Consider the following 17,803-nt stretch of genomic DNA (forward strand, 5'->3'; position numbering starts at 1 on the left):
GTCGTGATCCTGGGGTCCTCGGATCGAGTCCCGCATCAGGCTCCCTGCTCCGCAGGAAACCTGCTTCTCCCTCTGCCTCTGCCTCTCTCTCTCTGACTCTCATGAATAAATAAATAAAACATTTAAAGAAAAATGTCCACATTTTGGAGTTCCTGGGTCAGTTAAGCATCTAACTCCTGATTTCGGCTCAGGGTCTTGAGACTGAGCTCTGTGTAGGGCTCCGAGCTAGACGTGGAGTCTGCTTGAGATTCTCTCTCTCCCTCTCCCTCCTCCCCTCACCGTCCCCATACATGCTCTTTTTCTCTTAAATTAAAAAAAAAAAAAAAATGTTTCCACATTTCAACAAGGGCCCAATTGTCACTTAGAACCATTCCCCAGATTTATGCAGCCTTGGCTTTGGTAAAGACCTCAATGTATAAAAGAAGATGGTTTTTTATTTATTATTTTTTAAAGATTTTATTTATTTATGTGAGAGAGAGCGTGCACGCACAGGAGCAGAGGGGAGGGGCAGAGGGAGAGAAAGAGGCAGACCCCCTGATGAACAAGGAACCAGATACGGGGCTCCATCCCAGGACCCCAAGATCATGACCTGAGCTGAAGGCAGAGGCTTAACAGACTGAGCCACCCAGGAGCCCCAACAAAGTTTTTTTAAACTGTAATAATTACAAGACAGAGTTAATAGGCTAATGTATAAAGAACCCATATTTTTGGAAAAAACACGAAAACAGTAATTAGAAAAAATGAAGTACAAAATCAAAATTCACAGAGGTAATGTTCATACTAAAGGTGACTTTCACATAAGAATTCAAAACTTTTTAGAAATGTCATCTGTAATATTTTACACTATTGTGAACATGAATTCAAAGATTATCCTAATGGTCTGACTCTCCCACCACAACATATTTTTAAATTAGTTAAATGCCTAACATTATTTTTAACCAATTTAAAAACATATGTCTGGTGGTCAAAAAGCAGCTTTTGGTATATCTAATCACACAGAGGACAAATGGGATGCAAAATTTAGTCAACTTTTTGTTATTAGTGTTGATGTAGAACAATGCTAGATTGAATAACCTAAAGACAGTAATAAAAAAAAATTCTGTTAAATCTGAATACTTCAATTTCACCCCTGCGTGTCTGTTCTCTTGTTCAGAAGGATGGGGAATTATGGGCAAAAGGGTTAAAAGACAAAAAATCATATAAGATATGAGATCAAGGGATCCCAAACCACTAAGAGTACTGTAACACACAACTCATCCAGTAAATCTGGATCCTCCCATCATCTCTTTGACACCAATCTGGGGATGGGAACATTCAGATCTTTCCACATTACTTGAATTTGAAAATTATATTCTTAACAGGAATCTATAAAGTGAATTTTGGAAAAACTATCACTTACCATTGAAAAAGACTGTATAAAACTGCCTAAGCTCAAAAATTTTACCCTCTCCCTTCTCAAAGCCAATTCTTCCTCCTTACTTCTCCAACCTCCCTTCACTAACACAGCATTCATCCAGTCTCCAAAGATTCGGGGTCAACTCTGAATCCTCCTTCTCTCTTACACCTTTAGGCACAAAACTATATTGCTGCCTCACTCGCTTCTTTCAACAACGATTTCCTAACTTCTCAGTGTCAGGTGGGTGGGGAATACAAAGACTTTTGTAAAATCCTTTGCTCTGACTCAGCACATTTGCAGTGTCAGAGTGGGGGAAAGGGAGTACGGCAGCAGCAGGACAGCTTCTATGTGTAACTTCCTTTTCATTCCAACTATCCCACACTCAGACTTTGTCAGTGAACCAAAGCAACTGATCTCACTAGTTCCAATCTGTTCCCGTCAAGTTCTCTTATCGCCAACGTATTAATCTTCCTAGGACCACTTTGAGCAAGTGAGCCTACTCCCCAAAACACCTGACACTCCCTAACTTGGCATTCAAGATCCTACATCACATGAACTCAGTAGGCTACAATAGACCCAAGACTTGTCCAGACTGTTCTACCTCTCTTCTGGGAATAAATTGACTCCATTCACCATGACCCAAATAAATCCTGTAGTTTCCCACCTCTAGGCCTTTCCTATTATCATTCCCCTTCTACCTGAAATGTCTTATGTTCTTCTATTCACAAGAACCACCCAGACCCAAAAGACCCAGCCCAACCTATTATTCCATGAAGCCATCTCAAATCACACGAGGCAAAAGTTGTCTCTTCCACCTTTGACATCTTATAGCACATTTTTTTGGTTTGATTTTAGCATCTACTTTTATAACAACTAACATGGTTCTTATGACACAGTGCCTTAAATGATGTGTATACTTCTCATCTTTCATGATTAGAATTTCAGGACCTATTTGAATTTAGTGACCTAGAAATCAGAGGCCATGTCTCATGTATCTTTGTAATACTTATGTACTTAATATTGTGGTCCTCAGTAGACATTCAATATTATTTTTTAATGCATTAATGAAGATTTCGGTGAGCAAATTGACAATTCTCAAACCTGTATTAGAAATTACCCACATATACCTGAAAAATAACATGCAGTATTTTTAATTCCTGCCTACCTGTCAAGTTTTATTCCTTTGGCTCAAAAAGGCAAAAGACTTTTAGAAATGTCTCCTAAGGAAATGCCTCCAAAGACATTAGAATAAAATATATTATTATTAATGAGAGTTTTTAAAAAGAAAGAAAAACCTAAAGGACAAAATCTAAATCTAAGAATTCAATGCTACCATCATTAGTACTGCCGTGATTAAATATAGAATTGATATACCTGGGGTACCTGGGTGGCTCAGTCGATTAAGTGTCTGCCTTCGGCTCAGGGTCCTGCGATAGAGACCAGTGTCGGGCTCCCTGTTCAACTGGGAGTCAGGCTGCTGCTCCCTCCCCCTAGGCCCCTCCCCTACTCATACTCTTTCTCTCCCTCCCTTACCCCCGTCTCAAATAAATAAAATCTTTAAAAAGAAAAAGCAAAGTATAACCTATAGTAATATAATGTTAGATTATTTAGAATTATCAGAATTATTATTAGAAATAATCTTATAATAAAAAATTAGGAAGTCAGAGTAACAGCATGACCCCAATTTGTAAGAAATATACATCTACATCTATGTATGCAAAATACGTGTATTCAAGAGAATACAAACCACTGAATAAATGGATGAATAAATACCTGCATTCTGGTATTGTCCCACCACATAAGTTTGCCTTCTGATCCACAGACCTGTATTTTTTTTTTTTAAAGATTTATTTATTTATTTGAGAGAGCAAGAATGAGAGAGAGTACATGAGAGGGGGGAGGGTCAGAGGGAGAAGCAGGCTCCTTGCTGAGCAGGGAGCCTGATGTGGGACTCGATCCCTGGACTCTGAGATCATGACCTGAGCCGGAAGCAGTCGCTTAACCAACTGAGCCACCCAGGCGCCCCGACCTGTATTTTTTTCTTTTTTAAAAGATACAGGTTTCTAAACACATCATTAGGGTATTTTTGTTCATATTAATATAAAATAATAGTGTAAAATACTTTAAAACAAGCATTGCTCTGCATGGTGGGATTATGATAATATTTTTCTATAGACTTCTCTAAATTTTCTACAGTGAATATATTGCTTCTATAATCAAGGAAATAACAAATATTGTCTTTTAAAACAAAATCATTCCTTTTGGTCTCATAAAGGTAAATATGATATGGCAATCCAGCTTCTGGATCAATCTGATTCATATCACATTAAAGATTAAGTGACAACAAAAATTAAGTTTCAAAACACAGATCCTTCCAGCAGCTCCATTTCTGGATATATATACCCAAAAGAATTAAAAGCAAAGACTCAAGCAGATGTTTATACACCCATGTCTGCAGAAGCATTATTTACAATAGTCAAAAGACAGAAGCGGCCCAAACATCCAACAACAGATGAGTAGATAAACAAGATGTGATATATACATAATAATGGAATATTTGGCCTTAAAAAAGAATGAAATTCTGACAGATGCTACATCATGGATGAACCTTGAAGACATGCTAAGTAAAATAATCCAGTCACAAGAGACAAATACTGTATATGGGGGTACATATATGAGGTACCTGGAGTAGTCAATCAGAAAGACAGAAAGCAGAAAAGTAGTTGCCAGGGGCTGAGAAGGAGGAGATGAGGAGTTATCACTTATTAAGTACAGAGTTTCAGTTTAGGAAAATGAAAAAGTTCTGGGGAAGGATGGTGCTGATGGTTGTACAACAATGTGAATGTATCTAAATGGTTCTGAACTGTACACTTAAAAATGGTAAGTTTTATGTTACCTATAATTTTGCCACAATTAAAAACACACACACAGTTGTTTACAATGAGACAATGTTTGCTGAAGTCCAGTGGCTCTGGATATATCAAGGATAACCTAACTTGGATTCTCAAACAAACGGCATCTATGAATTCATTTTGGATATAAAGAGTAGGGTAGACAGAAAAAAGGCCCTGAGGGGGGCGCCTGGGTGGCTCAGTCATTAAGCATCTGCCTTCGGCTCAGGTCATGGTCCCAGGGTCCTGGGATCGAGCCCCGCATTGGGCTCCCTGCTCCGCGGGAAGCCTGCTTCTCCCTCTCCCGCTCCTCCTGCTTGTGTTCCCTCTCTCGCTGTGTCTCTCTCTGTCAAATTAATTAATTAATTAATTAATTTTTTTAAAAAGGCCCTGAGAACAACCTCATTCACATTCACACAATAGCTTATTACAGAACAGACCTGTACACAGGTGGGACTGGACAATGGAAGACAAGAGCTTGGTGAATGACAATCAGAGGCAATATAACTATTTTGTATGGAGGTATCAATTACACCACGAAGTGAAAGAGGTGCAGAAGAATGGGTCTGCCATGGTGCCCCAGACACCCTGCATTTATCCAAATAGGCTATGTAGGCAAGGTCTGAACCACAGTTGATATGACTTGGAGGAATATCTTATGATCTTCCTGTATCACAAGAAGGGAGGGTGGTCTAAGGAGCCGCTAAGAGACCGTCTTAGGCCATTTGGGCTGCTATAACAAAATATCACAGGCTGGGTAGCTTACAAACAACAGAAACTTATGTCTCACAGTTCTGGAGGCTAGGAGTCCAAGATCAGGGTGCCAGCATGATTGGGTGAGGGTCCTCCTCTGGGTTGCAGACTTCTCACTGTGTCCTCACATGGCAGCAGGGGCTAGGGATCTCTTTGAAGTCTCTTTTATAAGGTACTAATCCCATTCCTGAGAGCACCATGGCCCTACCTTCCCATACTATCACATTGTGCATTAGGATTACAACACATGAATGGGGTGGGGGACCAACATTCAGACCACAGCAGAGGCCATCTCCCATTAGCCTCCCTGTCTCTCTGGTGGCTGTCAGGAGACAGGTTCTCAGTGTGTCCTGGGTTCTGGTGAAGTATAGGGCTCTCTACACACTCGTCCACCCTGCAACCAAATAGAGTTCCAAAATATAAACCCACTTAACTGCAATCTAGACTTGGCTTCGTGGCAGCAGTGTATCCCATGACACAGGCAGTCACTGGGCTCTCTTACTTCAGTGTCACCCTGTCTGGTGTGTAGGGAAAAGATTACAGGAAGCTGACACCTTTGGCTTATTCTTCTTTTCTCTGTGTGTAGGTAATCAACCACCTAAATCTAAAAGTGATTTGTTGTATCTTTACTGATCAAATCCGTCAGGCCTTCGCCTTGCCTCGTGTGTGTGAGCTCAACAAGAAGTAGTCACAGGCGCCTGGGTGGCTCAGTTGGTTAAGCGACTGCCTTCGGCTCAGGTCATGATCCTGGAGTCCCAGGATCGAGTCCCACATCGGGCTCCCCGCTCAGCGGAGAGTCTGCTTCTCCCTCTGACCCTCTTCCCTCTCATGCTCTCTGTCTCTCATTCTCTCTCTCTCAAATAAACAAATAAAAAATCTTAAAAAAAAAAGTAGTCACAAATGACACGAAGTTCTTGAGACTACTGCTACAAACCAAATGGTAATCTGTACATGTGAGCAGGATAAAGCAGTTAGTTGCCAAAATTCACCTTTTCACTTGTTCTTATGTGCAGTAGTCTTGTCTTCCTCCACTAAACCCATCCTTAAGAGCAGAGACATGTTCTCTTCTACTTACCTATATAATTTTATCAGCTCCAGGTAGATAGCTTTATGCACTGGCAGTACTATAAGTATTGCTGACCATCTCACACAATGTTATTTTGTCCCTGAGCCACAAGCAGATAAGGTGCTGCTCTTTGACTTCACAGAAACAAGCAAAATCATGACAGTTTAAGAAAAGAGAGAGAGACTTATTTAAGGCCACATTTTCAAGCATCATGATTTGCTACTGATGTTACTGTGATGTTCTGTAAAGAAAAACATTACATCCATATTTTTTTAAGGGGGAAGAAACCTTTTTTCCCAAACCAAGAGAAAAATTATTTCTACAAAGCAAATATCCTGCCAAAAACTAAGGAAGTGCTCAGGAATGATAAGGACATATCTAAAGAATACAGTTTGGAAAGGAACCAGTTTGAAGAGGCTCCCACCAACCAAACCTGGGACAATTTAAGCAACAAAAAACAAGAAGAGATTACAACTCACCAAATAAAATAAGAATCCATGACTCCATACTGATAATTACACAAATGGGGAGAAGGAAGAACTCTTCCTTACAGTGCCTACCAAAAAACAGAGAAGGAGCTAAAAATTTATTAATGGACATTACAACTAATGAGTGAAAGTTTGATAAGAAACAGAATACTTACATAGCCTCAATCTCCCCACAAATTACTTATTATTACTAATTAAAGCTACATTACACTGAAGAAACCTGAATGGTACCACCTCTTAACCAAGCAACATTAACATCACCAATGCTGAGACGAATAGATAGCATGTGCCTCTTAATATGATAACATCATTTCTGCAATATTCCTGCCAAAAATGTATATACAACCTGAATGCAATCAAGAGAAAACATCAGACAAATCCAAACTGAGTATTATTTTAAAAAATAACTGGCCCGTGCCCTTTAAAAACTGCCAAGATTATAAAACACAAAGAAATGTTTATTAGATGTTGAATAAATGCAGTATCTCTATTCATTCAAATATTTACTGAGCACCTACTACATGCCAAGGACTGCTCCAGGTAATGGGAATATCATGATGGGCAAGAGAGACATAGTCACTAAACTCATGGAGTTTATATTCTGGTGGGGAGGGGGAGACATACAACAAACAGGCAAACAAAGTGAAGTGAGAAAATGATGGAGCTGCCACAGTGGGGAGAGGGTTCCTTTCTCTGGATTGTGTTTCTAGGAATAGAACATCTGAGGAGGTGACACAGGATGCCCAGGAGCCAACCAGGTAATCATCTTTGGGAAGATCTTGCAAAGCAGAACCAATAACAAGTGCACAGACAGACCCCAGACAAGGACAGGCTTGGATAAGGAAGCCCTTGATGTCGCTGTATGAGAAGGGAGGTTTGTGTGGCAGGCAGGGACGAACACTAATGACTGTGAGTCACGGGGAGGAGTATGTGTTTACTCTAACCACAACAGGAGTCAAGTAGGTTTTGAACAGGGCAGTGACATGATCAACTCCACATTTGTTAAGGGGAGAGAGACAGGATTATAAGAAAGAACAGCCTGAAAAGAGTAAATCATAAAAAGCAATTAATACTAAGAAGCCAGAGAAATTTGTTGCTCCATCTTCCCAGAGATCTCTGCAACTACAATACAGAGCCTTTTTTCTCTACCAGATTCTAACAGGAAATAGCAGCACTATTACCAAATCTAAATCTACAATAATGGAGTATTATTTGAGTAATACATTAGGTTAAATAATGGGAGTAGATTTTTCCAAAGCAGCACCCCCAGCAAACCTTACTGAAACCAAGTAAGTGGACCCTGCCATAATTAGAATCACTCTTCTGGTCTCCACATCTGCCCTTCCCCAATACCACTTGCCTTTGCTTCCCCCCATGCGTATACACCACCAGCTTCTTCCCTCAGACTTCTGAGGGCTGTTAAGAGAGCTATCTACCACACAACAATTCCCAGAGACTACCCTGCCAGGCTCAACTTTTAAACAACAAAACAATGTCTTACCATGTATAAAGTTACCACATACTTAATCTGCTTTAATTGCCGCTACTATTGGACTGCTCAAATCACACTCTAAAGACAAGACTCAAAACTGATCACCTGAGTAATCTACAAAGCAAAAAGAAAAATACACAGGAAAGGCTTTCAGTTTCTATCTTCATAATACAAAAGTTTTTATAGCTATGTCAAAGTGTGCATTATTTTAAAATGCCATGGAAGTAAATATGTAAAAATGTCAATAAAATCCTTCTTTGCCTCTTTATAATTTAAATCAATTAGAGCCAAAAGTACAGTGTATGTGAAGACCCTAAATGGGCAGTTTTAGAAAGAACAGAAATGCTAATTTCATTTTAAGTTAAATCAACTGCTAAAAAAAAAAAAACTAAGATGAGAAAACTGACAGATGTTCACAGCATAAGAATGTTTTGTAAAAATTTTTGTGGATAAATCTGGAATTTATGAGGGGCAAGTTCAGAAAGAGAGAGAAATAAATTGTAATTTTATTTAAATTTTATTTGTAATTTTATCCAAAACTTACCGATTTTCTAGCTTTTAAGTTACCAAAAGTCTTAAAGACATTTCTGTTAATTTCTTAATATAAATAATCATGCTTTTCTGCTAAGGTTTGTCTTTGCAAAATTGGTGCTAATTTATCCCCAACCTGAGTTTCACCCAAAATAATTCATGTTAGGTCTACTCTTTTGGGAGTATATTGGAAATGCCTTAGGAAAACCAAAACATGGATTTTAAAAACAAATATATAAGAAAATTATTTCTAACTGCCTTTCTCTGGGCCTTCCTCAACCATTCACTACCCCCTCCAACCTCACCCCTTGTATTCACTCCCAACAAACAGTGGTAAGGCTTCCTGTCCATACCCTCAGCCTTGACCTTCACCATGCCATAGATGACTGGATACCTTTCTTATTAACTTATCTAAGTGAACTCAATCCTTTCTCCTGGGGAATTGGAGCAGAGAGTCTAGTCAGTCTTTTGTGGACCTAGAATTGAAGACATTGGGGTAGCCATTTGCTACCATAGAGAAAGAAAAAAAAGCTATTTTATAATAACGATGTAGAGAAAAATAAATATGAGACATAGAGAAAGATCAGATCAACTAAAACTGACAAGAGAATTTAGAAGTAAAATACTTAAAGAAATAACCGCCTCAGTTCCTACAAGCTATTCAACTCCCTATTCCAAGTCATTGTAAGACTCAGTCATACTGGCTTCCATAAAATATCCTCATATACTGCTGATAATTCTTCCCTCCCCCACTTCCCACCCAAATCAGTTTTAGTGGACTTCTGTTAACAACCAAAAGAATTTTAATTAATGCTTGTGGTAAGCAGCCTCCAATGTAGCCCCTAAAGTATTTCTAGGTAGTCACACTCTTGTATAATACCATCCCCTTGGGGTGCCTGGGTGGCTCAGTTGTTAAGCGCCTGCCTTCGGCTCAGGTCATGATCCCAGGGTCCTGGGATCGAACCCACATCGGGTTCCCTACTCTGCGGGAAGCCTGCTTCTCCCCTCTCCCACTCCCCCTGCTTGTGTTCCCTCTCTCACTGTGTCTCTGTCAAATAAATAAATAAAATCTTAAAAAAAAAAAAAATACCATCCCCTTGAATGCAGGTTGGCTTTTAGGGACTTGATTGTAACAAATAGCAATGATGGAATGTTACTTCCAAACTTAGACTATAAAAAGGCAGTGGCTTCCATCTTGCAGGTCTCTCATGCTCTCTTTCAGATCACTGGCTCTGGGGTGGGGGAAGCAGCTACCATGTTGTCAGCTTAAGGAAAGGCCAATATAGCAAGGAACTGATGACTACATACATGTAGCCAACAACCAACGAGCACCTGATGCCACGAATAGCCATTTGAGTGAGTTTGGAAGCAGAATGTGTCCAAGTTGCACCTTGAGAGGACTGTAGTGCCAGCAGACAGCTCGACTGCAATCTCCTAAGACACCCCGAGCCAAGGGCTCCCAGCTAAGCTTTGCCTGAAGTGCTGACCCACAGAAACTGAAAGATAATACTGTTGCTCTAAGCTACTACATTTGGGGATAATTTGTTACATAGCTCAATAACTAATGTAATTCTCTAAGACATAATTCTCACTCAGATTAATATCACATAAAAAAATAAGATGGGTCAAGATTAATTTCTTCTTGGGAATATTTAACCTTGTTGTGAGAATCGTTGTGCTGAGTGAAAAGGCTCTGACCCTCCCCCCTACCCCCAACAGGAGACTTGGCTCTCAGGCCACAAACCACTATAAACTAGTTGTGTGATGCTGAGGATAAATCCCTCTTAGCACAGTTGCCATATCTGGAAAGTGAGGATCTCTACAGTACCTGATCGTATGAATGTTCTAGGATTCTATCAAGGCTATTTTCTCATACATAACATTGCTTCCACAGGTCTGAAGACATCTATTCTGTCTCTCACGTTACAACTCTGAGTAATCATTTTACAAAATCCAGAATATATGCAAAATACACAAAACTGGTCACCAATGCACATCCATCCATTATGAAATCTTTTAGAACAAATGTCCTCCTAATGAGCATAATTCATTACATAAGATGTTTGGGGATTAAGCCACCAACAAGTTCCATATTACTTACTGACTTCAGAATGAACCTATGTGCCAATCCACCCGGGATCTTTCAGAAACAGAGCTTCCTTCTGCCTGTAGCACACTTCCTGACTCAGGTTCCCCACTCCCAGCCCTCTTGCCCTTGGCAAAGGATTGTCTTGGCAAAGCCTTTCCTGACCACATCCCCTCATCAACCAGGGCAGAGGTAATCACTCTGACCTCCCTCTAACTCTGTATATTGCAATCATCCATTTGCATATCTGTCTTCCTTAACAGACCATTAGGACCTTAAGGGCAAGGTCCAAGTTATATTGACCTTGCATTACCAGCACCCAGTTGGGAACATGGAACTTAGTACCTGGAAGAACTAATGTTTGTTGACCTACTGAAAAACTGAACCTTAAACTCCCCGGAGCTGGGCGGGGGGGGACGACAATTATCACACTTCTTAAAAATGCCCCCTCCTGGGGTGCCTGGGTGGCTGTCACTTAAGCGTCTGCCTTCGGGGATGCCTGGGTGGCTCAGTCTGTTGAGTGTCTGCCCAGGCCCAAGGTCCTGGGATTGAGTCCCACATCTGGCTCCTTGCTCAGCGGGGAGTCTGTTTCTCCCTCTGCCTGCCACTCCCCCAGCTTGGGCACTCTCTCTCTCTGACAAATAAATAAAATCTTTAAGTAAAAAAAATACACTAAAAAAAAAAAAAAGCGTCTGCCTTCGGCTCAGGTCATAATCTCAGGGTCCTGGGATCAAGCCCCACATCGGGATCCCTGCTCAATGGGAAGTCTGCATCTCTCTCTCTCCGCTCATGCTCTGTCTCTCTGAAATAAATAAATACAATCTGTAAAAAAAAGAAAAACGCCCCCTCCTCAGGGCCAGCATATCTATGGACTGACTACAGTAGTCATGACTCTGAGCCTCATCATTGCATGCACCAAATTCCCCCCTAAAGTGTTGAAAAATAAGCATCTCTCAGCCAACACTTGCCTACTAAATTCCACTTTCTCTCCAACTTCTTCTCCATGGTTGAAGAGAACACATTCCAGAATCACTTCCACATAGAGGATTTACCACTTGCTAAAAATGTTAGTTTAAAAAGAAAGGAATTCCCGGGCGCCTGGATGGCTCAGTTGGTTAAGCGACTGCCTTCAGCTCAGGTCATGATCCTGGAGTCCCAGGATCGAGTCCCGCATCAGTCCAGCATCGGGCTCCCTGCTCAGCAGGGAGTCTGCTTCTCCCACTGACCCTCTTCCCTCTCGTGCTCTCTATCTCTCATTCTCTCCCTCTCAAATAAATAAATAAAATCTTTTAAAAAAATAATAAAAAATAAATAAAAAGAAAGGAACTCCCTAATTTCTCTGCTTGCCTAGTTCCTTACAGTATTAGCATTCTGCTCAATACAGTCTCTTCATCCATCTATAGGGAGAATTCCAAACTGAAAACCTGTCACCACTTTTGAACTCTGGGAAAATAATAATTTTGTGATCAGTTTTCAGTCACTTCACACACTGATCCCACCCTCAGCATTAACAGTTATTTTCAAATAAAAAATAACAAGAAACATGTATTCTAGATAAACCTCAGTGGAATAAAAAAAGTGAAATGAAGGCCAAAACATCATATATCAAGCATCTCATAATAATACCTGAAAATTAGTCAGAAACACAGTCAGAAACAAATAACACAGCTAACTTAGATCTCAGGGATCACTCCCATCACGGGCTGGCTAAACTGAGCAACCAAGTTGTTCAACGAGAAACGGCTCCATAGACTGTTAGGCTAAAGACACTCAAGAGTAGCACTGGTCTTTATTAAGAGACTATGATTTCCATTCACCATAAATACCCCTTTGTATACAATACCCTAATGATGAGCTAGTTACCTGTTCACCAAAAGAGGTCCTGTAAGGGCACCTAATAAGAAGCACTTTTGTTGGCGCCTGGGTGGCTCAGTTGGTTAAGCGACTGCTTTCGGCTCAGGTCATGATCCTGGAGTCTCAGGACTGAGTCCCGCAACAGGCTCCCTGCTCAGCAGGGAGTCAGCTTCTCCCTCTGACCCTTCCCCCTCTCATGTGCTCTCTCTCTCTCTCTCATTCTCTCTCTCTCAAATAAAGAAGCACTTTTGTTCATTTTGTTCCAATGCTTTTGTATGCTTAGAATGAAAATATCTTAAATATTCTATAATCATAATTTTGTTTCAGAATTATGTCCCTGGTCCCCACAAACTTATGTAAGTAGTATAAAATATGTTTTGTCATATTTTCATTTTGTACAAACAGGCTTTGTGTATTATTTGCATTTGAAAACCAACTCAAAGAACTCAATACATATAACTTGGGTAAGGCTAGACCTTCTCTGAGAGACCTTATTTCCTGGAAATAGGCATATACTGGGGTTGGTTAAACTTTAGATTCACCCTTAAAACAATACTTAATGAGGGCACCTGGGTGGCTCAATTGGTTAAGCGTCTGCCTTCGGGCTCAGGTCATGATCCCAGGGTCCTGGGATCGAGTCCCACGTCAGGCTCTCTGCTCAGCGGGGAGTCCGCTTCTCCCTCTCACTCTCCCTCTGTACTCGCTCTCTCTCAAATAAATAAAAGCTTTAAAAAACAAACAGATAAAACAATTCTTAATGTCACTTTGGAGAATACAAAAAGAAGAGGGAGGAAATAACCAAGGTCTAGCTGTTTCTGCATGACTTGACTTGATCTGATGAGTTTATCTTCCATGTCCCTTCCAGATGAGCCACATGAACAAAGAGTGGCTCCTTCTTTGACTCCAAATAATGCTACTAAGTGGCTGTGCAGACACTGACAGCCCCAGAACTAGTCACAGCACTGATGAATTGGTCTTCCCATCTTTCTACCAGGACCCTTTTCAGTCTCCTAGTAATGGCTCCAGCAACCCAGTTTTCCTCTGTGTTCTGTAACAAGGGTGCTGAAAAACAGCAAAAACTTACCACACCTTTCTGTATATTACACCAAAAAGGAAAGAGAGAGAGAAAAAGAAAAGGAAAAAGAAAAGAAAGAGACAAAGAAAACAAAAAAGGAGAAGCTATAAAGGAAGAAAATTAAGTGATTTTTGAATTTAAGTAAAGATTACACCTTTCTGGTACACACAGAAAGCTATCCTACCACCCATTGTCAGAATTGCAAGCAGTTATCTTTTCTGTCAATAATACCATTAGGAGCACCATCTTAGAACACCACGCTAGTTCTAATGAGCTCAAACAAACAATGCATCCCTTTGCAAAACTGGTGGAGGAGGGGCAGGGCATCACTCACATCAAGTCTGAAGTTAATGGCACCCCCTGGAGCTGCGCAGCCTAGAGTCTATGAAGTTCTACCCCCGGGGCCTTGAATGTGTCAAAGTGACTGAGATAGCCGAACCATTAGGAAGTTGCTCTACTGTTTCTTTTTCACCTTGAATCCTAGAGCCTATAGCTCAACGGTTCTGCAGAGAAGTAGGAGAGTTGCCCCCTTGGGGAGATTATATTTGGCAAAGTATGGAGACATTTTTGGTGTCCTAACTGGGGGTGGGAAGACACTACCAGCATCTATTGAGTAGAGGTAGGGATACTGCTAAACATCCTACGTGGACAGGGCAGCCCCCACCACCAACAAAAAATTATCCCACCCAAAATATCAATAATGCCAAGGTTGAGAAACGCTGGCACAGCTGAAGAACTTCTACTTTTGAAAGGGTTCCTGAACTGTATGCTAAGAAGCTAGGCTCAAGTGAATATACTTTCACACGTGAATGTGGCTAAACAAGACCAACACCCATTTATGAATGTTACTTTGAGGAATAAAAAACTAAAAAGTATACAGGCAATTTACAGACTGTCCTTCTCTACTGGACTCCAATATGTGGTTTGACATCACATTTCAAACCATGTTAATCAAAGCCAGATAGAGAGAGGAAGGGGAAAAGCACTCATTTGATGCCTTGAACTATCAACATTCCATGCCCAAAGTCAATACATAGATCTATTCTGAGGACACAGGAGACTGGGGGGCAAGGACAAGGCTGCATTAAGCCATGGCTAAGCGACGGTAACTGGCTGCCACCTAGCAGGCTAATGTCCACACTCACCTACCAACACGAGCCCTTTGCTCTTTTTTCATTTCAGCCAAACACTACTTCCCACAATCCCCTTCATTCTTCCCTTCTAATCCTGCCACAGTGTTGTCTTACAAATACCCAGGCACAAGAATAAACTTCATTTTCAAAAAATCCAACAAATGTTCCTCTCAGGATATTTACTAGTTAAATGAGAGAAGAAAATATTGTCTAGATAGCCAGTCTCCTGGTTTCATGTCAGAATGCCACAGGGACTCTCCCAGCAGAACATCTCCATCAACTCTGAAAGTCATTGCCATGCTTGCCACCCATCCCAAATCGTTCTCAAGGATGCAGAGGCACCCAAACATCTCCCAATATTAAAGCAACCAATCCACTTCTGAGGCCTATTTCGTACCACTCAGGGCCTTGCTGGGCTGTTGCAATGCATGCTGTGCGGTCTTGCATTTGGGTCCTCCCTGACTTATCCTACCTTAACAATGCTGCCGCAGCTCCTCTTCACCTCCCCTCTTCATGTACTTCACTTCCAACACCCAGAGGCTGCCAACAGCTTCATCACTTGAGTTACCAAGTAACCCTCCTACTGCAGAAGAGAGCTCCACAAACAGCCAAGTGTGCTCACATGGCTTGCACAGTGCTTAAGATACATGGCCTGTCAGGAAAAAACATCTTCCACAGAAGCAAATGGTTTGCAAAGCAAGAGTATGTTCCCTACCCCTTAAACTTATCCCTGAGTGCTTAATACTTAAAGTCACACTTTTGAATACTGGCTTTGCCAGGCTTCCTCCGCACTTCCTACAAAATATAAGAAATGGAAAAATCAGACATTAGATTTATTTTATGGAAAAGATTTGCTAAAATTAAAGTGAATAAACAATTTGTATCTCTTCAGTAACACCAACTTTAGCTTTCAGGAGACAGAAGGCGATCTCTAATGCTATATAAACCCTGTTTACCCATGCTTTTCAAGTGAAACTACACATTAAAATAACAGCCCATCGCTTACACACAGCTGGAGGCTGTGGGAAAATAAAATTACCCATATAAACTTTCAAAAGTAATCCTCACTGTAAATGAAGTAATACTTGATGAATCTGTGAGTCCAAAATTTTTGAAACTGAATTAAACACAGCATCATGACTTCATTTCTCAACCTGGACTAGGTTTTAGGGTACACAGAAGCCCTAAAAACCCCTAAAAAAAAACCCTAAAAAAAAAGCCCTAAAACCTGGACTTCTAAGCAACTATACAAAGTCTGGATCCATACCTAAAAACCAGACATAGTTTAAAGGATAATTATGATTACACTTAATGTAACAGCTATAATCAATTAATATCCTAAAAGAATATAGATTCATTAATGGACAGAATATTAAATTTAGAGTGAAATCTTTTCTTGAAAGGCAAAGAATAGATGTCTTAACCCATCCATCCATTCCCTAATTCCTCTGATTAATGGTAAATTTGCAATAAGACAAGGAGTTTACCAAATACAATCAAAATACATTTAATAACTTCTCTTCTCCCTTTTTGCCCACCAAGAACAGAAGCAACCATAAATGGGAAAGAATTTGCTTATAAAATGCTTTAAACACTACATTCATGGTTTTGCAACACTCAGCTACATTACTTATGAACCTCCATGGAGGGTACTTCCTATTCTTCCTCCTTAAAGCCAGAAGGTCTATAATCAGAGGTGTCCAAAATAGAAGTGACTTGCATTTCACCGTCCAACTAAGATTTCTACAAGGCTCACAAAGAAACTGTCAAGGATGGAATTGCAGTTGCTAACAATTATCTTTAGTGTACTCCAGCTGTACTTTTCTCGGTGCCAAAAGCCAGGTGACAGTTCTACAGATGCTAGTGCATCTACGCTGAACATGGTGCTCACAACTATCATACCCAATGAAGCCCCACTATACATCCCAAGTAGGGAGTGAAGATCAGAAATAATGACCCAGGAATTAAAATTACATGTACTAGGTAATGTGGCTACAGAGTAACAAAACCAGGTTACAATAATTTTTTATCGAAGTCCTACAACCATGGGAAACAAGACACTTAGCCCAGAAATGTTACCATCACCCAAACATTTTAGAACTCCTTTTTTAGAACCGCCTTTCACTTCAATTTTTCAGCCATACTAAAAAACAAATCAAAAATAAAAGTTTCTTTACAAAGTCAAAATTAATGTATAAAATGTCAATATTCTGACAAAGGTAAAGAAAAAAAGATTTCAAGGTTTTCCAATCATGTATTTAAAAGCAACAGAGATGGCCAGAGTGTAGCAAGCAGTTTGTAGCTAACCAACCCCTGAGATGCTCTCTTGTCTCAGATTCACCAAGACTTTCCAGGTAAAATCTTGCTGACTTGAGAGGTATGTCAATTTGTGTGTTGTCAGATGACGACACTCAGTTGGAGCTTTGAAACACCCCTTTCCTCCAAGAGGCAGACAGCAAAAAGAGCCCCTGGAAGAAGTAAAGGAAGACAGCCACAGGAAACAGCTACAAAGTAAACGGCAGAGGAAGGGAAAGGAAAAGTGAGTTAGATCTTCGCTCTCTGCAACTGTGGCTCTAACTAGACTTTCTGGAAAGAAATGGCCACAAACAGCCCCCAGTAACTTGTTTTGGGCTGCCTGAGCTCATTTTTCAGCCCATCAATTCCCCTTTACTTAAAGGAGTATTTTAATATAATAAATTTATGCATATATATGCCTTAAAACCTTCTTTGATTAAAAAAAACAAAAACCCTGGCTTCAGCCTCCATCTAAGGGTCCATATTAACATTCCTAGGAACGTCTTTCCTATGACACAGTCAGCGGACCGCCTGGGTGGGCTCTATTATTTCCAGGAGTACCACTGCTCACTGCATGCATCACAGTGTGACTCTGGAGAGATGCAACCCAGAAGACCAATAAATGTTACAAAGAGTGGTATACCTATACCAAGTTCTACTGCCAGCAAGCTTCCCATTCAAAGGTCATACAGCTCTGTATAATCTCATCCTACCCAGTTCTAACATTCCAGTTATCCTTCTGG

General features: G+C 40.5%; 1 protein-coding gene across 3 annotated transcripts in view; it reads right to left on the bottom strand.

Annotated features, from left to right (window-relative positions):
* The window catches only part of CCNY (cyclin Y), a 304,247-nt gene that overhangs the window by 204,447 nt on the left and 81,997 nt on the right, over positions 1-17,803 (bottom strand). The window lies entirely within an intron of this gene.

This window comes from Callorhinus ursinus, unplaced genomic scaffold, assembly GCF_003265705.2.
Source record: "Callorhinus ursinus isolate GAN/ISIS: 27379988/994484 unplaced genomic scaffold, GSC_fseal_2.0 scaffold62, whole genome shotgun sequence".
In the NCBI taxonomy this organism is placed as follows: domain Eukaryota; kingdom Metazoa; phylum Chordata; class Mammalia; order Carnivora; family Otariidae; genus Callorhinus; species Callorhinus ursinus.